The 23,112-nt window shown below is 43.2% G+C and overlaps 1 long non-coding RNA gene across 2 annotated transcripts in view; it reads left to right on the forward strand.

Annotated features, from left to right (window-relative positions):
• Positions 1-23,112, forward strand: part of LOC140197359 (uncharacterized) — a 49,480-nt gene that overhangs the window by 5,963 nt on the left and 20,405 nt on the right. For both annotated transcript variants that reach the window (XR_011885928.1, XR_011885929.1), the window contains exon 2: positions 4,367-4,503. This is a non-coding gene — a long non-coding RNA (uncharacterized lncRNA). The remainder of the gene's footprint in view (positions 1-4,366; positions 4,504-23,112) is intronic.

Here is a 23,112-nt window from a genome sequence, read left to right on the forward strand (position 1 = left end):
TGCCATTGAGTCTGCAATAAAACCAAGGAGCTTGGAGGCTATACCCTGGCTCTCATGTCATTTTTGAATGGGGTTTTCTCTGACTGTCTAGCTGATGCTACAACACCTCAGTGAGGGCATTTCACTGGAAATCTGAAATAGAATAGACAAAATGTGTGGGGAAAAGAAAGGGCAGGCAGCATCTGTGGAGAAAGCAAAAGTGTTAATGCTTTCGGTTTGTGATACCATATCCATCGTATGATGGGGATATTTCAATCTAGAGGGGGCATGGAGTATGATGAATCCTGAAAAAGCTAATGCTTCTTCACTACTTTTGCACTAAAGCTATGATCCTTTGGGTTATAATGTGATATCCACAACAGGAAATTCAAATATTTTTCCAAGCAATAGTCTGTAATTAATAGAGACAGATGGCCAATGACTCAGCTTTGATTTTAAATGGTCCTTTGGATTACTGGTCTGTAGTTAAATCAGCCCTGTAGTTTGCTCAAAGTTCAAAGTAAATTTATATCAAAGTACATATATGTCACATATCCAGCCCGAAGATTCATTCTCTTGCAGGCATTCATAGTAAGTACAAGAAATACAATAGAAACAATGAAAGACTGCACACAACAGGATGAACAAACAATCAATTTGCAAAAGACAACAAACAGTGCAAATGCAAAAATAAAATACAATAAATAACAATAGTTAAGAAATAAGCAACATATATTGAGAACATGATATGAAGAGTCCTTGAAAATTCGTCCATAATTTGTGGGAGGTTGAGTGATTAATTCCACCCCCGCCCCCCCCCCCCAGTTCAAGAGCCTGATGGCTGAAGCATAGTAACTATTCCTGAACATCCTGGTGTGAGTCCTGGAGCTTCTGTAACTTCCTTCTGATGCCAGAAGCAAGAAGAGGGGTCCTTGATGATTGATGCTGTTTTCCTACAACAGCTGCTCTGATGGATGCATAATTTGGAAACAGCGTACTCCCAAGGTAGGTGAAGTGGGGAAGGGGCTGGGAGCAAGGTATTAGTGCCAATTAAAGCATACCCATGATCATTCTTTAATGAATTTAGCTGGACATCAGCTGACTTAACAAGTGGATCATAGTTATTATGAAATAACTATGTCCATTAAATAATACAAATAATTATAAAACAATAGAAACTGTTAAAGAGACAATTTATTGTTCTGAAAATATGAAGGCCAAACAATAACAATTGAGAGAGGAATGTTTTCAGCTCTTTAAAATATCATTGCAGCAATTATTGAATTTAAAAAATGATCATGAACTTAATCTGAGAGAGAGAATTCAAAAGAGATATGCAGAGCAAGTCTTTTGACAGTAGGTGCCTGGATCGAGCAGTTAGGAGTAATGGTGGAAGCAGATATAATGTTTAAGAGGCTGTTAGAAAAATGCATGAATATGCAGGGAATGGAGGGACATGAATCATGTGCAGTCAGGAGGGATGTAGTTTAATATGGCATCTGTCTTCAGCACAAACATTGTGGGCAGAAGGGTCTGTTCCTGTGCATTATTGTTCTATATTCTATGTTCTAAAACAAAAATCACATTGGTAACATTGCATAGATACATAGATAAATAGATAGGTAGATAGATGCATGGATAGATACTTTATTGATCCCAAAGGAAATTACAGTGTCACAGTAGCATTACAAGTGCACAGATATACAAATATTAGAAGAGGAGTAAGAAATAATAAAAAATAAGTTACCACAAACAGTCTAACAGGATGGTGGAGTGGGGTTTGTCATCACTTTCCCAGCTATAGGTCGACTCATTATAGAGTCTAATAGCCGAGGGTAAGAATGACCTCATATACTGTAGTGTTCTTTGGAGCAGCGGAGTTGCCTTAGTCTCTTAGACTACGACTAAAAGTGCTCCTCTCTTCAGCCAAATTGGCATGCAGAGGGTGAGAAATATTGTCCAGAAATACCAGGATTTTCTGTTTGGTTTTTTGTTCTTCCACAGCTACCAGTGTGTCCAGTTTGTCTCCCATAACAGAAAGCCAGCCTTTCTAATCAGTTTATTGAGTCTGTTGGCATTACCCATGTTGATGCCAGTGCCCCAGCACACCACTGCATGGAAGATTATACTGGTGACAACAGGTTGGTAGGATATGTGAAGGAGAGGCCTGCAAATGAACTCAGTTTCCTCAGGAAGTAGAGGTGACTGGCCCTTCTTGTACACAGCCTCCATGTTGGTTCTCCACTCAAGTCTGTCATTCAGGTGCATTCCCAGGTACTTGTAGGTCCTCACCACATCCACATCCTCTCCATCAATAGTAACAGGGAGCTATGCAGCCTTAGTCTTCCTAAAGTCCATCATCATCTTCTTTGTCTTACTGATGTTGAGCTGCAGATGATTCAGCTTGCACCATTTAACAAAGTCCCCCTCCAGGGCCCTAAATTCATCCTCCCCTCCTCCCTTTATACACCCAACTATTGCTGAGTCATCAGAGAATTTCTGCAGATGCCATGACTCTGTGTTGTACCTTAAGTCCAAAATATACAAGGTAAACAGGAAGAAAGACAATACAGTCCCCTGTGGGGACCCAGAGCTGCTTATAGCCCTGTCTGATACACAGCTCTGAAGCTGCACCAACTGTGGTCTGCCAGTCAGGTAGTTATTTCATTATCCAGGATACAATGAAAGTGCCATCTTGCCTTGAACAGAGCTTTTATCCCAGCATTGAGGGCTGTATGGTATTGAAGAAATCAAAAAACATGATCCTGCTTATCCAAATGGGAGTAGGCTCTGTTCAGCAGGTAGACGACAGCATCACTGACTCCAATGTGCTCCTGGTAGGGAAACTGCAGGGAATTGAGGGCTGACCTGACCAAGGGTCAAAGTAAACCAGGATCGGCCGCTCTAGGGTCTTCACGGTGTGTGAGGTCATTGGCACTTGGTCGGTAGTCATTCAAGACTTTTGGTTGGCCCTTCTTAGGTACAGGGACAACAATGTTTTCCACACTGTCGAGACTCTTTCCAGGCTGAGACGCAGATTGAAAATGCACTGAAGAACTCCACACAGCTGCTCAGCACACTCCTTCCTTGGGGTTTTCACCATCTGGTCCCAATGCTTTGCCATGTCTGGGTTTCCCCAGGACCTTCAGCACTTGCACAGCAGTGAAGACAAGTCTGTGAAGACTGGGGAGTTGGTGTAAGGTGGGGGCTGGGGGAGGTGAAGATCAGGACAATAGAAATTGGTATATGGAGGTGTGCATGGTAAGTGCAGGGCAAGGAGAGGATGTAGACAGTGGTAGCCTGTGTTGTTCATCCAGGTGTTGACATGGCATGCACCTCCTTTGACATTGCTATCAATAATATTTGTAGTGATATTACTGCTTCAGGTCAACGGTCCTCAGAGAGCTTAATACCATGTCAGAGAGGTTATTACATGATCAGAAATATACTGCAACATGTGCTGTAGGGATAATTATGAACCATACAAAATTTGACTGAAGGTTGCAAAATCATTTCAATTATATTTAAGCACCTCGGTAACCTGAGCTCTCCTTCTATTGGTTACATTATCATCCCAATAATTTTATTTTCTTATACTAACCAGACACCTCTTCATGGAGGTTACCAAATCATTTCCAATCACTAAGCTGAGAAACTATTCATGCAAAACTCCGTCTCTGAAAATGAAAACTTTATTGGTGAGATTTCTTCTCAGTGTTTTTCCAGTAAATGCTAACCCTCTACTCAGCCTCATTCAATAGAATCAGACTCAGACATTTCAGAGACAGCTTCTTATCCTCCACCGTCATACTCCTGAACAATTCATGAATCAATAAACTACCTCATCATTTGTCATTTGCACTATTTGCTTTTGTATCTTAGAGCCATTTTTATGACTTGCACTGTACTGCTGCCACAAAATGACAAACTTCACAGTGCATTTTAGTGATAATAAGCCTGATACCGATTCTGACGTGGGGTATGTCGCAGTACAATGCATGATGTAAAATTAACATAGATTAAGGAAAAAACAAGGTAGTGTTCATGTGCACTGGTTGCCCCATCTAATACTGTATATGGATTAACTCTTCTTCACATATAAGCATGACTGGATGCCTTTAACATATTTCGAGTTGTTGGTCAGAAGTGCATAATCAGACACATCAGGAATCTCCTATTTTAGCTACAAGCAGAAACTGAATATGTGCTAGACCTTTAAATAAAAATGAAGGACGAGATGATAGTCCTCAGCTCTTTGCACTCAAAGAACAATCAACAAACAGAGATCCATTGCACCCTGCTCCCAAAATTAATTTCCAATAATATCATGTAAAACCGAATTTTGGAAGCAGACTACATAACACTGCTGCATTGTTTTTGTTGCAAGGGACCAAGGACAAGATCCTATCGCAGCTCCCACTGAAAAGCTGAGATAGATTGGAGCTGAAGAGGAATTGTCCAATGGTGGGAGAATCTAAGACCAGAGCGCACAGCCTCAAATTAGAAGGACGTCACGTTATACAGGTATGGCAAGAGTTTCTTTAGCCAGAGGGAGGTGAATCTGCAGAATTCGTTGCCACAGATGGCTGTGGTGGCCAGGTCATTGGGTATATTTAAAGCTGACATTGTTAGGTTCTCGGTAAGTAAGGGCATCAAAGGTTGCAGTGAGAAGGCAGAAAATGGTGTTGAGAGGGAAAATATATCAGACGTACTTGAATGACAATATGCACTTGATGGGCTGAATGGCCTAATTCTGCTCCTATGTTTTATGGTCTTATGGTCTGAAATCTACTCTACGGAATTGCATAAAAGACAGAAGTTTTATCGTCAGAGCCGTCGATTTGGAATCGGGATACAAGAGACTTCAGATACTGAAATCTGGAGCAATAAACAACCTGCTGGAGGAGCTCAGTGGATCAAGCAGCTTCTCTGAGAAGGAACGAATTACCAACATCTGATGCAGGGCTTCGACCCTAAACTTTGACAGACCCACCCACCTCCTCCCATCACCACCCCTGCCCATAGATCAGAAACAGAATCTGCTAATTCTTAGATGAATTTAGTGTGAAGATGATGTTTTCACTGGGCATGTCTTTGAGCAGTTTTATTATAATGGAAAAATGCTCCTGCAAGTTAGTTAACATTGAAAAGTCAAAACCACCTGAAACTCAATAATGACGGTCACTGGGAGAAAATGAGCTAACTAGCCGATCAATTGATTTCTTTCCTTGCCTGAATAATTAATCAAAACTTTGGATTACGCACTCAACTTGCCAGTTGAATTTATTATTGACAACAGCAAAGTGGCATTTCTGAGACTTCCCAAAACCATTGGTTGAAACTTGTTTGTATCTGCTGTGACTTAATGTCTATTTCCCCTCTTTCTCTCGGTCAGGGGTTCTCATCCTGGGGCCCACGGACCCCTTGCTTAATGGTATTGGTCCTTGGCATAGAAAAGATTGGGAACTCCCCACACTAGGTCAAAGTTGATGGATGTCCTGAGCACAAAAATCAAGAATAAAACTCTGATGGACTGCCATCTGTTCTGTGCTATCTGAGATCCTGCCTTCTGGGTACTTGTTAAACTATTTACCAGTCTGGGCAGACATAGAAGATCCTCTGCCTGGTATTATGCTGAAGAAAACTTAGAGTAATAATTACAAGATCAAATTAAACAAATGACTTAAGTATTTCAACTGATCTACTTCACCGTTTTTGAACAATTGAATGGTTCCCTAATAGGATATAATGAACTCTTGACATCACAACATACCTCATTATGATCTTGTGCCTTATTGTCTACCTGCATTCACTTTCTCTGTAGGTTTTACGCTTTATTCTGCACTCTTTTACTGTTTTACTTTGTACTATCTCAGTGCATGGTTATGAATTGATGCATATGAATAGTATGGAAGATAAACTTTTCACTGTATCTCAGCACCTGTGACAGTAGTAAACCAATTCCAATTCAAAATTTGTGCTAACTATTGAGTATCCCTTTACGTTAATCTACACTAATCCCACTTTATTAGTCACAGAATAATACAGCACAGTTACAGGGCCTTCAGACCAACTTATCCATGCTGAACAAGATGCCCATCAACGTTAATCCCACTTGCTCATGTTTGGCCCACATCTAAATCTTTCCTATTGATGTATGCGTGTCTTTTAAATGTTATTATTGTACCTACATCAACCAGTTTCCCTGGCTGCTCAGTCGACATACACACCACCATCTCTATGAAGAAGTTGCATCTCAGATCTCCTTTAAGTATGTCCTTTCTCAACTTAAACCTATGCCTCTAGCTCTTGATTCTCCAAGCATGAAAAAAAGACTGTGTGCATTCACCCTTTCTACGAGCCTTGTGATTTTACCCCCATCAGGTCAACACTCTGTCTCTGACACTCTATTGGATTACGCCCTAGCCTGATGAACCTCCCCTACAGGTCAGGCATTCAAGTCCTGGCAACATTCTTGTAAGTCGTTTTGGCACTTTTTCCTCCTTTTTCCTGTGACAAGATAACCAAAACTGTATCTAGTACTGCAGATATGGCCTTACCAATATCATTTACAACTGCAACATTATGTCATGATGGCTGTACTCAATGCCCTGACCGATGAACGTCAGCTTGCAAACACTTCCTTTACCAGCCTGTCTGTCTGTGATGCTATTTTCAAGGTATTCTCCCCACATTCCCATCTACTGCTTCCAGCTTCAGCCACTCGCATGCACACTTGTGTCCATTTATTGAAATAAATTGACTTTATTTCTCACATCTTTCACATACATGAGGAGTAAAAATCTTCACGTTACATCTCCGTCTAGGTGTGTGAAATGTGTAATCATAGTAATTAATAATAATTTATAATAAAAAGAACAGTCAATGTAACATAGAAATACACTCAAATCAGCGTGGGTTAATCAGACGGATGGCCCGGTGGAAGAAGCCTGTTGGTCCTGGCTTTCATGCTGCGGTACTGTTTCCCGGATGGCAGCAGCTGGAACAGTTTGTGGTTGGGGTGACTCGGGTCCCCAATGATCCTTCACCAAGGATCACCTTTTTTCACACCTGTCTCTGTAAATGTCCTGGATCATGGGAAGTTCACAACTACAGATGTGCTGGGCTGTCGCACCACTGTCTGCAGAGCCCTGTGATTAAGGGTGGTACAGTTCCCATACCAGGCAGTGATACAGCCAGTCAGGATGCCCTCGATTGTACCCCTGTAGAAAGTTCTTTGGATTTGGGAGCACATGCCAGACTTCCTCAACCGTCTGAGGTGAAAGAGGCGTTATTGTGCCTTTTTCACCACACAGCTGCCGTGTACAGACCATATGAGGTCCTCGATGATGTGGATGCCAAAGAATTTAAAGCTGTTTACCCTCTCAACCCCAGATCCATTGATGTCAATAGGGGTTAACCTGTCTCCATTCCTCCTGTAATCCACAACCAGCTCCATTATTTTTGCGACATTGAGGAAGAGATCGTTTTTGTGACACCACTGTGTCAGAGAGATGACTTCTTCCCTGTCAGCCACCTCTTTGTTGTTTGAGATTAGGCCAATCAGTGTGGTGTTGTCGACAAATTTAATTAGCATACTAGATCTGTGAGTGGCGACAGTCATGTATATACAAGGAGTAAATGAGGGCACTTAGTACACAACCCTGAGGGGCTGCTGTGTTGAGAGTCAGAGGGGTGGAGGTGAGGGAGCCCATTCTTACTACCTGCTGGCGATCTGACAGGAAGTCCAGGATTCATCTGCACAAAGCAGGGTTGAGGCCGAGGTCTCTGAGATTCCTGTCGAGCCTGAAGGGAATTATGCTGTTCAATGCTGAAATGCAGTCCAAGAACAGCATTCTCACATAAGCATCCTTCTTCTCCAGATGGATAAGGACGGTATGTGGAGCTGTGGCTATTGCGTTGACTGTCGATTGGTTGTGTCGGTAGGCGAATTGTAGGGGGTCCAGTTTGAGTGGTAGCAAGCTGCAGATGTAGTCCTTGACCAGCCTCTCAAAGTATTTGCTTACTATAGAGCTGAGTGTGGCAGGCCGCCAGTCATTCAGACATAATACCTTGGCCTTTTTTGGTACAGGGACAATGATGACTGATTTGAAGCAGGAGGACACTCTATACTGCGAGAGGGAGAGATTTAAAAGTGTCTGTAAACACACCTGCCAGTTGTGCTGCACGCATCCTGAGTACTCGCCCTGGGATGCCATCCGGTCCCAATAGTGGCCAGTTAAATTGTAAACCCACATGTTGCTGGGATGTGGGTGGAAACTGAAGTACCTGAAGGAAACCCACATGGTCCACACTACAAACATGCTAACTCCATGCAGAAAACAGAAGATGTCAAGAGTGAACTTGGGTCACTGACAGTCTGAGGAAGCAATTCTACTAGCTCCACTATTCTGGTGCTCCTCATCAAATTAAATCAATGTTTGTCATCTTCTCCTTTATCTTTAGATGGAATAAAGGACAAACATTAAATGATTTAATCTAATACATGTTACACCTTCTTTATATTTATATGCAACACACACAAAATGCTGGAGGAACTCAACAGGCCAGGCAGCATCTATGGAAAGGGGTAAACAGTCAATGATTAGGACTGAGACCCTTCTTCAGAACTGGAAGGGAAGGGGGAAGGAGTCAGAATAAGAAGGAGAGGGAGTGGAGGAAGAAGTACAGGGTGGTAGGTGATAGGTGAAACTGGGAGAGGGTGAGCAATAGGATGGAAGAGCTGGAAATTTGGTTGGTGAAAGAGATAGATTTTCCCATGTTTGCGATCTATTTTTATATTTTTATTTTGTTAATGAAGTGCCAATCTGACAACTCCTTGACATCCCAAACCAATCTTCTTCTCCATTCATCTCCTGGAGTCAAAATATACAACTAAAGGGTACTTTCAGCACAGTACCTGTGGTGATTTTGTTTAATAACCTCTTTCAGTGCGGTAAGTTGTGGATTCAGCAATTATGCAGAATTTGCTCATTAGGACGATATAATCATGCAGGAACAGCTGTACCTAATGAAGGAGTGTACCCAGTAATTGCCATTATGCTTGCGCATAATTAATTTGAGCTCCTTCAACTCAGCTCATCTGGTCGATGGGAGAGAGAGAAAGAGAAAGAGAAAGGGCACTACTGGGGAAGGTGCGTCAGTGATGCAGGTCACTGGAAGAGAACTAAATCAGAGATCGGGTCATGTTGCACTTGGTTTTTGGCTGCTAAATGGTCCAGTATTGACTTATACAAGAGCAGCTCATGATGTGGAAAGCTTCCAGATGAAATAGATAGGGCAAATGCAAACAGGTTTTCTCCATTGAAGTTGGATGGGACTACATCTAGAGGTCATGTGTTATGGGTGAAAGATCAAATGTTTAAGGGAAACATGAGGATGTAGAAGGAGAGAGCATAAGTGGTACATACAAGTTCAATTTCAATGTTTAGGAGAAGTTTGGGTAGGTACATGGATGGGAGGGGTATGGAAGGCTATGGTCCGGGTGCCTATCAATGGTACTAGGCAGCTTACATGGTTTGGCACAGACTAGATGGACCAAAGGTCTACTTCTGTGCTGTACTTTTCTATGACTCTATGAAATTACTATGGATGCAAATATTGAACCAGGCAAGTTGGACACTTTTCTGGTATTGTGTGTGAATAATGATATAGGACTCATTTCCATCCTAACCAGTAAAACAATGGAGCAGAAATCAATAATGTACAACTGCTGTAGAACAGCTTTGGTATAAGGTGGAGACCTAACAGGGAGTGCTTGAAAAATCACTGTAGATGATTAAAGCACTTTCCAAAGTCTCCATAGTCCAGCAGTGTCAGGGAAGTTCTACCACCGGCATTTAGTCATTGAGATAGTCACTTGATGAGAATTCTCAATACTAGTAGCATTCTATTATCTGTTATGTTGTTAAAGCCTGCTTGGACACTGAATGTTTCCGACACATTGCTACACAAAGCGAGGGCACATTCAGCAATGAAGACACTGCTTTCAGAGCCCTCAAGGAAGCCACACCTCACTGATGAACAATGTAATCACAGATGCAGGTTTTCCTAGAATGTCATTGCTGAGATACACAAAATGCTATGGGAAGCTCTTGCATCTCACTCTGCTGCCTAGACTGTTCTTCTCAGGGAGGTCAAAGTCATTTTGACAATCAATTTCCTTGCCTCAGGATCTGTCCAAGTGGGTGTAGCACAAGATCTCCCAATTCACTGCTCATTGTTGCAACAGACAGGACAACTGAGCACCATATTCACAAAGAACTAATCTCATCCCCTTGGATGTCAGTGAAGAGTAGGTGGAATTCCAGCTTCTACTGTTGTTTAGACAAAAGAGGTACTGCAGTTGCTGGAAATCTAGAGTAGTAGACACAATGGAAATAAATAATAGACATTTGGGGCTGAGATAGAGGGTCTCAGCCTGAAACATTTTCTGTTTTTTTTTCCCATCCATAGATGCTGCCTGGCCTGATGATGTCCTCCAGTACATCAGAATCAGAATCAGGTTTATTATCACCGGCATGTGTCATGAAATTTGTTAACTTAGCAGCAGCAGTTAAATGCAATACATAATGTAGAAGAAGAGAAAAATAATAATAAATCAATCAATCAATCAATTACAGCATATGTATATTCAATAGATTAAAAATCGTGCAAAAAAACAGAAATAATATATAATTTAAAAAGTGAGGTATTGTTCATGGGTTCAATGTCCATTTAGGCATCGGATGGCAGCTGCTCCTGAATCGCAAAGTGTATGCCTTCAGTCTTCTATACCTCCTAATGGGTAATGAGAAAAGGGCATGCCCTGGGTGCTGGAGGTCCTTAATAATGGACGTTGCCTTTCTGAGACACCGGTCCTTGAAGATGTTCTGGGTACTTTGTAGTCTAGTACCCAAGATGGAGCCGACTAAACTTACTACCCTCTGCAGTATCTATCGGTCCTGTACAGTAACACCACCCCCCACCCCATACCAGACAGTGATGCAGCCTGTCAGAATGCTCTCCATGGTACATCTATAGAAGTTTTTGAGTGTATTAGCTGGCATACCAAATCACTTCAAACTCCTAATGAAGTACAGATGCTGTCTTGCCTTCTTTATAACTGCATTAATATATTGGGACCAGGTTAGATCCCCTGAGATCTTGACACGCAGAAACTTGAAGCTGCTCACTCTCTCCACATCTGATCCCTCTATGAGGATTGGTATGTGTTCCTTCGTCTTACCCTTCCTGAAATCCACAATCAGCTCTTTTGTCTTACTGACATTGAGTGCCAGATTCTTGCTGCAGCACCATTCCACTAGTTGGTATATCTCGCTCCTGTATGCCCCCTCATCTCCATATGAGATTCTACCAACAATGGTTGCATCATCAGCAAATTTATAGATGTTATTTGAGTTATGCCTAACCACTGTCATGGGTATAGAGAGAGTAGATTAGATTATGAAGACACGCAGTCCTCTTTTATTGTCATTTAGTAATGCATACATTAAGAAATGATACAATATTTCCTCCGGTGTGATATCACAAAAACACAGGACAGACCAAGACTGAAAAAACTGACAAAACCACATAATTATAACATATAGGTACAACAGTGCAACAATACCATAACTTGATGAAGAAGTCCATGAGCACAGTAAAAGTTCAAAGTTCCTCAATGTCCCACATCTCACGCAGACAGGAGAAGGAAGAAAAACTCTCCCTGCCATGCCCGACCACAATCCGTCTCTGAGTCATCCGAAAACTTCGAGCCTCCGAATCAGCTCTCCGACACCGAGTGCTGAGTGCCATCTCTGTCCGTACGATTCAACCTCAATCTCGGTCACCAACAGCAGGCAAAGCCGGGGATTTTGAGGCCTACCCTCCGGAAGATTCTCAACCACGCAGTAATGACAGTAGCGAATGAGCGTTTCAGAAATTTCTCCAGATGTTCCTCTGTGTTTTCATGTCCCTCTCCATCAAATCAGAATTGTCCACGGCCCCTATTTAACAGATACGATATAAGTTTTCACCAGAGGGCTGCGCACGCGCGGCGCGCTGCTCACTCTCCTCTCGCCGAGTAGAGCAGTGGGCTTAGCACACACCCCTGAGTTGTACCAGGTTTGTGCATTGCTTTAGATTTCCAGCATCTGCAATACCTTTCGTGTCTAGGATCCACTATTATTTGCTTCCCACCAGTACGGGCAGCCAACCACACAACTTGGGCTTCCTTAAGCGATTCCATTAAAAATCTAAGCCTTTTTATAAACTACAAAGATTTCCATTCCTTCAATGTGCAGGAAGTGATGGATCACAAGAAATTCCTCACAGTGAAGTTCTAGCTTCCAAACTACTTTGCACTGTCAGACATTTCATCTGAGATGAATAATTCCAGAGGGACAAAGGAGAAAAAAAGTAAAAAGCTCTGCAAGTCAGGCAGCACCTGAGGGTGGAGAAACAATCAATGTTTCGAGTATGTAACTCTTCATTAGAACTGGGAAAGTCAGAGAGGCAAATAAATTTTCAGTAAAAGAAGTTAATTTTCAGTCAGACAAGTAAAACTGTGACCTCAGTGGGGATGGATGTATAGACCAAAGGAAGGAACTCTGAAAGTGTGTGTCAAAAAGTCTAAATGAGGGCAATCACCAGCACATGAAGCTTGTTGGTCAATGTAATTTGTAGTTAATAGTAAATTTGTTAAACCTGCCCAGCAGGCCAGAGTTATATGAGGAGGAAAAGAAAATCTGAAGCAAGATGATATAAGAACTTAAAGTGGAAAATGCTGGATAAACTCAACAGGTCAGGTAGCGTCTGTGGGAAGAGAAGGGCTTAGTGTTTGAGACAAAGGACCCTTCATCAGGGAAACAAGTTAATCCAAGAAGTAGTGAAGGTGGGGGATGGCAAGAGGTGGAACACTCTGATGGGGTGAAGTCATGCAGCAGACGGGATGCAATTAACTTAATATAGCTCTGTAATTTGTTGGAATGTGGTTTTACACTTGGATAATTCTAGTAGTTTGAACTAAGCCCAGGGAGCTAAAGAGAAAGAGATGCTAGGCAGAAATAGTTCTTGTATCAACGGAAGAGAGAGTTGCCTGAAGCTGGAGGATTCAATACAGAATCTGAAAGAGGGCAGCATGTGGAAGTTGTTTCTCAGGCTTGAGGAGGGTATCAGTGGCCACAAACACAGAGATACGAAGAGGGTGGTGAATTAAAGTGGCAGTGTGCTAAAATTACAGGGTCACTCCTGTGGGCTGAGCACGGGTGCTCCAGGAAACTATCATCCAATCTGCATTTAGTTTCTGAATAGTGGTGTCATTGCAACACCAAAAGCAATGCTACCCTCTGTTCTCCTCATTACTCACACAAATGCCGTCTTCAACTGCAGCAGCTGAATGCAGAGACATCAAACACACTCGTACAAGGATCAGAGTAGAAACATTGCAGGTCTTCTGGCGACGAGGTTTTGTTGTCTCTATCATTTCAGGAGAATCCAGCAGTGAACACCAAGGAAACAAAGCATAGGATATAGAACAGGACAGCACAGGAACAGACCCTTTGGCCCATAATATTGTGCTGAACTATATTTAGATTTATTTATATATATTTCTTTATTGCCTACGTTAAAACGTACTGTGAAATGTGTCATTTGCATTAATGACCAACACAATCTGAGGGTGTTGGAAGCTTAAACTTGTAATCTTACACCTAACTCACTTTCACTGACTGCACGTAAATCTCCTCATTCCCTGTAGAGCTTGTACTGGCTGCTCGCTATGCAGAGCTGATCCTCTCTGTGGAATTACAGGGGCTGCAAAGAAAAAAGCCCTCAGGACCATCACAGAGGCTGCTGAGTGAGCCTCCAGTTGGCTACGGATCAAGGGGTGTGACCTGTGGACCGGTGCTGCTAGGACACAAGCCACGGCCTGGTCAACCCTGACTGTGTCAGCAGGGTGAGGCTGTCTGAAAAACCGGTAAAACCTGATGACCCCAGGTTACATCATTGATGATGTGTGTCCCAGTGCATCCTAGAATGTAGCTCAACGTCTGCATTTTTGTGTGTCCATCTAAGAACCTCTTAAATGCCTCTTTCACTTTTGCTTCTGCCACCATTACTGGCAGCACATTCCAGGTAATCATCAGCCCTAGTGTAAAAGGAACTTGCCCTTTATATTTCCTTTGTTCCACCACTCCCCTCACACTTTAAATCCATGATCTAATATTAAACATTGTGACTCTGGGACAAAACAAAAATACCAGCCGAAGGGTCTTGGCCCGAAACTTCAACTGTACTTTTTTCTATCGATTCTGCCTGGCCTGCTGAGTTCCTCCAGCATTTTGTGTGTGTTGCTTGGATTTCCAGCTCCTGCAGATTTTCTTCTGTTTTGAAATAATACCAGCTCATCATTTTATGAACTTCTATCTGGTCAGCCTGAGTATCTGAAGCTCCAAAGTAAACAACACAAGTTTGTCCTTCTCCTGACAGCACACACCTTGAATCCTGGTAAACCTCTTCTGCACCTTCTCGAAAGCTTCCACATCCTTCCCGTAATGAGGCGACTATAACTGAATGCATTATTCAAGATGTGGTCTAAACAATATTTTGTAAAGCTGCAACATAGTTTCCTGACTCTTGAACTCAGTGCATCAACTAATTGAGGCAAGCAAACCATACACTTACCTTACCATTTTATCAACCTGTGCAACCACTTTCAGGGAATTAAACTAGTAATTAAATGTCTAACAAAATGAATCCATTTTGCCTACACAAGTCCATATCCCTTCGTTCTCTGCATCCAGGAGACTCTTAAAGAACTCAACTGAATCTCCCTCCACTACCACACCTGAAAGCACATTCCAGGCATCCACCACTCTGCTTTGAACTTACCCCCCCCCCCCTTCACTTAAATGCATGTCCTCTAGTTTTAGATGCCTGCCTCAGGTATGAGGAGTAATGTGGAAACTGCCTTTTGCCAAACCTTGCCATCGACCAACGCAGGCCACAGCTGGAGGAACGACAGAAAGGAGACTAGAAGCTAAAAGCTCTGAGGTAGAGCTCAAAGAGCAGCAGATGCAAGGGGCGAGGGCTGGAGAAAGTTGAAAGCTACCAGTGGATAATTCAGCCCTGCATCCCCAGCCACTTCTAACAGCTGAACGGAATGATGTACCTGGATGAAGCAGTCAGAATGATGTAACATGGAGAGCATTATGATGGCATCTCCGTCTGATATGGAGGCACCAACGCACAGAATTGGGAAAGCTGCAGAGGGTTGTAAACCCACCCAGCTCCATCACAGGCACCACCCATCCTACCATTGATGACATCTTCAAAATACAGTTCCTCAGGAAGACTGTATCCATAATTAAGGGCCCTCATTATCCAGGACCTGCCTGCTTCTCGCTATAAACATCAGGGAAGAGGTACAGGAGCCTGATGACGCACACTCAATGTTTCAGGAACAGTTTCTTCCCATCCACCATCAGATTTCTGAATGGTCCAAAAAACCCATGAACACAACCTCACTATTTTCCACTGTTTCTACACTATTTATTTATTTTAAGACATTTTATTATTGGAATTAATAGTTATTTTTATGTATTGTACTCCACTGCTGCTGCAAAACAACAAATTTCACTACATGTAGTAAGTCAACAATAATAAACCTGATTCTGTTTCTGATTCTGAAGCAGGCTTTGGTCCCAGGGGACACAAGATCCCCCTCCTAATAAAGAGAACTTTCTCATAAGACAGCTCATAATTGCCCATTGCAAATTACATCATAAACTCCACACTATAAAATCACACACTAACAATGAGTCAGGACACCCCAGGTGAAGCATAAAATCCATTCCCTTCCCACAGTGCGTATCCACCTGTTCTAAATATAACACATTCAGTGTACGCCTCCCTGAACCCATACTGCCAATGACTTTTGCAGGTCTCTGATTTTCTCTGAAAGGAGCACATTGCTGAAACATCTATGCTGTCTGCACAAAAATTGCTTTCTGATCTAAACATTGGTTGAAACCTTTACTTTTGCTGCACAGATTTAAATGCGGGTGTGCATGCCTGAGTAATCAAGGGGCAAGAAGTCATGACTGACAGATTCCTTGTCGTTTTTGGTTTCAACTTGCTCTGTGTCAGTCTGCCCATGGTTTCCCCATATCACTGAGTGCTCGGTGGCAAGGACTCTCACCCCTTTTGATCAGACCCCAGTTCTTCCTCGAGGACTTTGCCTGAGTGGAAACAATGGAAATTGCAGAAGCTTTTGATTAAGCTCCTTTATAAGTTGGCTTCTGGGCAGCCAGCAGTGCCTCAAAGAAGGTAGCATCCATCTAAAAAGTGCTGCCTTCTCATTACCACTATTGAGAAGGAACTACAAGAGCCAAGGAAATACATTCAACATTTTAAGGACAGTTTCTTCCCCACCATAATCAGATAACTGAATGGTGAATGAGCACTTGAATACTACCTTGTTATTCATCTTTTGCACTACTTATTTATTTATTTTGTAACTTATCACGACTTTTGCTGTCACAAAACAAGAAATTTCACGACTTATGCCAGTGATAATCAACCTGATTCTGGATTCTGAGTGCACTTGAGGATGTGGATGGAACCATAGCTGTGTCCCAGGGAATGAGCAGTCTCCCAGGGAATGTTTGTGAGAGGGTCAGCTGGTGTGCATATTTCCATGAAGGTGCAAAAATGAGCATTGTTCACAACTCACTGACCTGCTGAGTTGCTCCAGCACTTTGTGTGTGTTGTTTGCAACCCACTTTGTTACATCTTGTAGGCCCATGGAGCTTCATGCAGCATTGCACTGTGTCCAAGGATTCTCACTTGAGGAGATGACTATCCAGCCACCAGTGAGCCACTTACATTTTCCTGCAGTCCCAATGACAGTTACCAGGATGCTACCTAGGAAAGAGGGTAGAAACATAAAGGAAAGGTTAGACAAACTTGAGCTGCTCCCCTAGAGTGTTGGGGACAGAGAGGTAACCTTTTAGATCTTTTTACAATTATTTCAGGCATAGATAGGGAGACAGTCAGAATCTATTCCATAGGGTAGAAACACCAAACACTAGAGGACTTGTTCTTAAAGTTAGGTGGGAGTATTTTAAACGTGTGCTGGGTGCCTGAGAAATTAGAGCCAGCAACGGAATCAGGCAGTTTGGTGAAGTTCAAAAGATTTTTAGACACATGACTTTGAAGGCAATGGATGATACACAGGAAGAGGACATTTAATATAAATTGGCATCAAGATTTTCAGAACATTTCATCATGGCTGATCCAATTTTCCTCTCAACTCCAATCTCCTGCCTTCTCTTCATAAAATTCACTCCCTGACTAATCAAAAATCTATCAACCTCTACCTTAGATACACCCAATGACTGGCCTCCACAGCCATCTGTGGAAATGAATTCCACAGATTCATCCCCCTTTTGCTAAAGAAATTCCTCCTCATCTCTATTCTAAATAGACATCCCTCAGTTCTGTGATCCTGCCCTCTAGTCCCAGACTCCCCCACTATTGGAAACATCCTCTCCACTATCACTCTATCTAGGCCTTTCAATACTCTGTGGTGACCCACTTTCTACACAAACGAACCGGCTCACAAAATAGCCCACGCGCGGGGAGAGACTTTTGTAATGCACCTCTGACGTCATTTCCGCCCGGAGAGGGCTGGAAGGGAACTGCTTAAAAGCCAGGTTCACGAAGTTTTAATAAACGAGTCTCGAGTGTGACTTACAGACTGCGTGTCGTTATTTCTATCTCTGTGTGTAGCACATCGCTACATTGGTGACCCTGACGGTCCAAACGGGATTTGGACCAAAAATCATCGACTCTTCATCTGTTCACACAGTTTCGCTAAAACTGCCAACTTTCTGGACGCTGCAACCATGCGTGTGGTTTGACCAAGCAGAAGCCCAGTTCCAGATTCGGCAGATATCTTCGGATTCTACACGTTACTATTACGAGCTCCCTTGACCAGGAGACAGCTGCCCAGGTTGAGGATTTCATACAGTCACCCCCTAAAGAAGGCAAATATGCAGCATTCAAAGTGCTGCTCATAGGGACATTTGGCCTCTCATGGCATGAGCGAGGTGCCCGCTTGCTGCACCTGGACGGTTTGGGAGACAGGTCGCCGTCAGCATTAATGAACGAGATGCTGGCCCTGGCTGAAGGACACAAGCCTTGCCTCATGTTTGAGCAGGCATTCCTAGAACAACTGCCCGAGGACATACATCTGCTGCTGGCCGACGCAGATTTCAATGACCCCCAGAAGATGGCGGCCCAGGCAGATGTGCTGTGAAAAGCCAAGAGGGAGAGCAGGGCGTCCGTCGGACAGATTACCAAGCCACGTGCCCAACAGCAGGCCAGACCAGGCCCGGCAACGGAGCGCACACAACCCAGAGGAAAGAGTGAGGAAGCCAATGAACAGTGATGTTTCTACCACCAGCGGTGGGGCACAGAAGCCCACCGCTACAACTCAATATATTTTAATAAGATCCCCCCTCATTCTGCTAAAATCCAGTGACTACAGGCCCAGAGCTATCAAATGTTCCTCATAAAATAAAACTGTGATTCCCAGAATCATTCTTGTGAACCTCATCTGTACCCTTTTCCAATGTCAGCACATCCTTTCTTAGATAAGTTGCACAAAATTGCTCACAATACTCCAAGTGAGGCCTCACCGGTGCCTTATAAAGTCTCAGAATTACATCCTTGTTTTTATATTTTAGTCCTTTTGAAAAGAATGTTACCATTACGTCTGCATTCCTCACCACTGATTCAATCTACAAGTTATCCTTTAGGGAACCCTGCACAAGGATTCAAAAGTCCCTTTGTGCCTCTGATTTTTGAATTTTCTCCCCATTTAGAAAATAGTCTATGCCTTTGTTCCATCTGCCAAAGTGCATGATCATATATTTACTGGCACTGTATTCCATCTGACACTTCTTTCCACATTCTATTAATCTGTTTAAGTTTTTCTGCAGCCTCTCTGCTTCCTCAAAACTGTCTGCTCCTCTGCCTATCTTCATGTCATCTGCAAATTTGGCCACAAAACCATCAATTCCATCACCAAAAAAAGAAGCAGTCCCAACATAGTCTCCTGCAGAAAACCACTATTCATGGGCAGCCAACCAAAAAAAGATCCCTTTATTATCACTCTTTTCCTCCTGCCAATCAGCCAATCCTCTCTCTATCCATGCTAATATCTCTCCTGTAATAGTACAGATTCTTGTCTTGTTAAGCAGCCTCATGTGTGGCACCTTGTCAAAAACCTTCTGAAAATCCAAGTACATAGCATCTACCGATTCTCTTTTTTCCATCCTGTTTGTTACTTCCCCAAAAAATTCCAACAGATTTGTCAGGCAAGATTTTCGCTTAAGGAAACCATGCTGACTTTGTCCTATTTTATCATATGCCTCCAAGTACCCCGAAACCTCATGTTTTACAATTGACTCCAACATCTTCCCAACCCATCGCGCACCCTGTCCTTTTGTACTGATTATCCCTTCCCCAGAAGTGATCCCAGTGGTCTAGAAGGCCTGCCCCCATACCAGTTCTTCAGTCATACATTCATCTACCAAATCATCCTATTCCTAACCCCACCACCCCACCCCACCCCCATCCCCTGGCATATGGCACTGGCTGCATTCCAGAGATTTCCACCCTGGAGGTCCCACTTATCAGCTTTCTGCCTAACCCCCTCAATTCTCTCTTCAGGTCTTCCTCCCTTTTCCTACCTATATCATTGGTGCCAATATGTATCAAGACTTCTGGCTGCTCACCCTCCCTTCTTAGAATGTCATGGACCAAATCCAAGACGTTCCTGATCCTGGTTCCTGGGAGGAAACCTACCATCTGTGTGTCTCTTTCATGTCCGTAGAATCTTGTATGTACTCCTCTGACAATAAAATCCCCTATCACCACTGCAGTCATCTTCATTCTCCCCAATCCCCTCCTGAGCCACAGTGCTAGACTCAGGGCCAAAAACTTGGTTACTGCCCCCCACTCCCATAGGTCCTTCCATCACGCTATCCTAATATTTATTATTGAGGGGAACTGCCACAGAAGTATTCTGCACTGGCTGCCCATTCCCTTTTCTTCTCCTGACAGTCACACATGTACCTGCCTCATGCAACTTATGGGTGCTTTTTCCTCCCTGTAGCTCCTATCTATTACCTCCCCATTTTCCAGTACGAGCTGAAGGTCATCGAGCTGCCATTCCATTTCCTTGACATGTTCTCTGAGGTGCTGCAGCTCGGTGCACCTGGTGCAGGTAGGGTTATCTGGGAGGCTGGAGGTCTCTCAGAATTCCCACATCTCACACAAAGAACACAACACAGCCACAGGAGATATTCTCCTCTGCATTAACTATGCACTAAAAGATGAAGAATGAAGAAGAAGCTTAACAGAAACTTACCTCACCAAAATCTGCTAAGATGCCCCACTCTACCACGGCCCACTCCAACAATGGCTGCTCCATATGTCCCTACCTTATTTTTCTTTGCCCTTACTGATGAATTGTGGTACAATTGAGCCACCAGAGAAAGCTGAAAGCCCACAAATGCTGTATTTTAAATTACTCGACCCTACCTGTGTCTCTTGAGTGAACTCTTGAAATCTTGATCTCACAGTCTATGTTGTTGTGACACTTGCTCTTTTGTTTGTCTACCTGCATTGCATTTTCTCTGCAACTGCAACATTATATTCTGCATCCTGTTTTTCTTCTGTTCTACCTCGATGCCCTTATGTACCTGTCCGAATGACATGCAAAACAGAAGCTTCCCATTATATTTCCTCTAGATTTGTACATTCTCTCTATCACTGGATTTCTCTCACAGCACAGTGCAAAGACCTACAGGTTAAGGTTAGTAAGTTGTTTGTATGTTGTGTTAGCACTGGAAGCATGGTGACATTTCTGGGCAAACCTCAGCACATTCTCGGAATATGTGATGCAAACCATGCACTTCACTCTACGTTTCAATGTTTTGATGTGCCTGTGACAAACAAAGTTAATATTTAATCTTTAAATTGTTGAGCATGCCTGCACAAAGTACAGAGAATCTTGGATCAAGTAAATGTATTGGTGTAGCTAGGGAGAGACAATCTGTGTATAGTTTGTAGGTAGCAGCTCCATCCTTTTTGCTTCTATATGGTTTATTAACACTGGTTGTCACTGCAAAGGGATCTGCTTAACTCCACAGTTCGAACACTAGATGTGCGATGCTCTTTTGCCCTTTTATTGTCTACGTTTCATTTTATCAGCAGGTTTTCCCAATGGTACATCTGCTCCTCGCTGAAGCTGTCACCATCCCTTGTCAACAACCAGTAAAGGGTGGGAGCTGAAAAGAAAAAGATTTACGAGAAAAACCTGTTCTAAGAGGAGTGAAAATTAAAAGCAGGAAACCTCAGAGAGCTGAGACTTAGTCAGGACCTGTACTCTTATCCAATTCCAATGATATAATGATTGCTGATTGTTGACAAATTTGTATCACAATTTCATGTCCAACTTCCTCCAAATCTCTTCACATGGTTTTTGGACTTGCCACATATATGAATATTTAACAGAAGGAGGAATATTTGTTTCTTCTTTAGAGCCGGTGCAGAGCTATCACTGTCAGTCCTGTAGCTGCATGGAAGTGACAGATGTATTTCCACCTGTCTGTTACATCTGGATCAAGAGCTAGTGCAGACCTGCACTTAGATTCACGCACAGATGACCAGACCAGATATAATGATCCTGTGTCTCACAACTCCAGATCCAAACCCAGGTTCAAAGAGTCATACAACACGGAAACAGGTTCTCTTGACCCAGCTGGTCCATGCTGACCACAGCATCCTCACCACTCGTCCTAGTTGCCCACATTTACCCATAGCACTACAAGCCCTTCCCCTCCATGCTTCCATCTAAGGCCTTTGAAATGTTGTAATTGTACCAGCCTTGATCACTTCATCTGGCAGCTCAATCCAGGTACTTACCACTCTCTCAGAGCTTGTTTAAATCTCTCCCCTCTTATTTTCTAACCTCTGCACTGTGGTTTTGGACTCTCCAACCCTGTGTAAAAGATGTTGTGGGGTAAGGGTTTGTGCCCAGGTTAGAGCTGGTTGAAGCTACAACCTTCTAAAGCCTCTTACAATCATTTGCATTGGTGCCTCCATACCAGATGGAGATACAACCAGTGAGAATGCTCGCCATAGTACATCTTCAGAAATTTCCATTGGTGACATACCAACACTTTCTGCATTCTTTCTGGTTTAATAATTTAGTTTCTAGTTTTTTGGATTGGGACAAGAAGGGTGGCGTGAGAGCTAAATTCTGAAGGAAGGCAGTTTTTTTTAAAACTTCTTAGAGTACAAGAAGAACGAGACTGCACAGGCGTGTGGTGTAGACAGGACAGCATGGAGAGTTTAAAAAGGAAAGGGACTTCCAACGGGTGGGTTTTTGGATCGGGACAAGGAGGGCGGCGTAAGAGCTAAATTCTGAATGAAGGTAGTTTTTCTTTTAAAACTTGTTCGAGTGCAAGAAAGACGAGACTGCGCAGGCGCATGATGTAACAGGACAGCGCAGAGAGTTTAAAAAGAAGACCACCCTATACAGTGGGCAGCAGTCGGAGCGAACAGCAGAGTGAGTGGTAGCAGAGTGTGGAACTTTGGCTCAACGGGCTTAGGCGGTAACGGGAAGAGGCGAGATCAAGGTACTAACTCTCTTTTTTCCCTTGGCGAATCAGCCCGGACAGACAGAGGGACAGCAGGGCTCACACAGCTAACGGTACGAGCTAATGGTTTAAAAAGTTTGTGTGTTTGGCGAGGTGAGTGGGTGAGTAGACTTATTTTTCCTTGTCTCATTCCTGTAGAATTAGGTAGCATGCCTGCAGGGTTAGTGCTTCAGAGTGTCAGATGTGGGAATCCTGGGAGACCTCCAGCCTCCCTGATGGCCACATCTGCGCCAGGTGCACCGAGATGCAGCTCCTCAGAGACCGTGTTAGGGATCTGGAGCTGCAGCTTGATGACCTACTGCTTATTAGGGAAAGTGAAGAGGTGATAGACAGGAGGGAGGTAGTCATCCCTAGGCTACAGGGGTCAGAAAACTGGGTGACTGTCAGGAGAGGGAAG

The sequence above is a fragment of the Mobula birostris genome, chromosome 5 (assembly GCF_030028105.1).
Source record: "Mobula birostris isolate sMobBir1 chromosome 5, sMobBir1.hap1, whole genome shotgun sequence".
Taxonomy (NCBI): Eukaryota; Metazoa; Chordata; class Chondrichthyes; order Myliobatiformes; family Myliobatidae; genus Mobula; species Mobula birostris.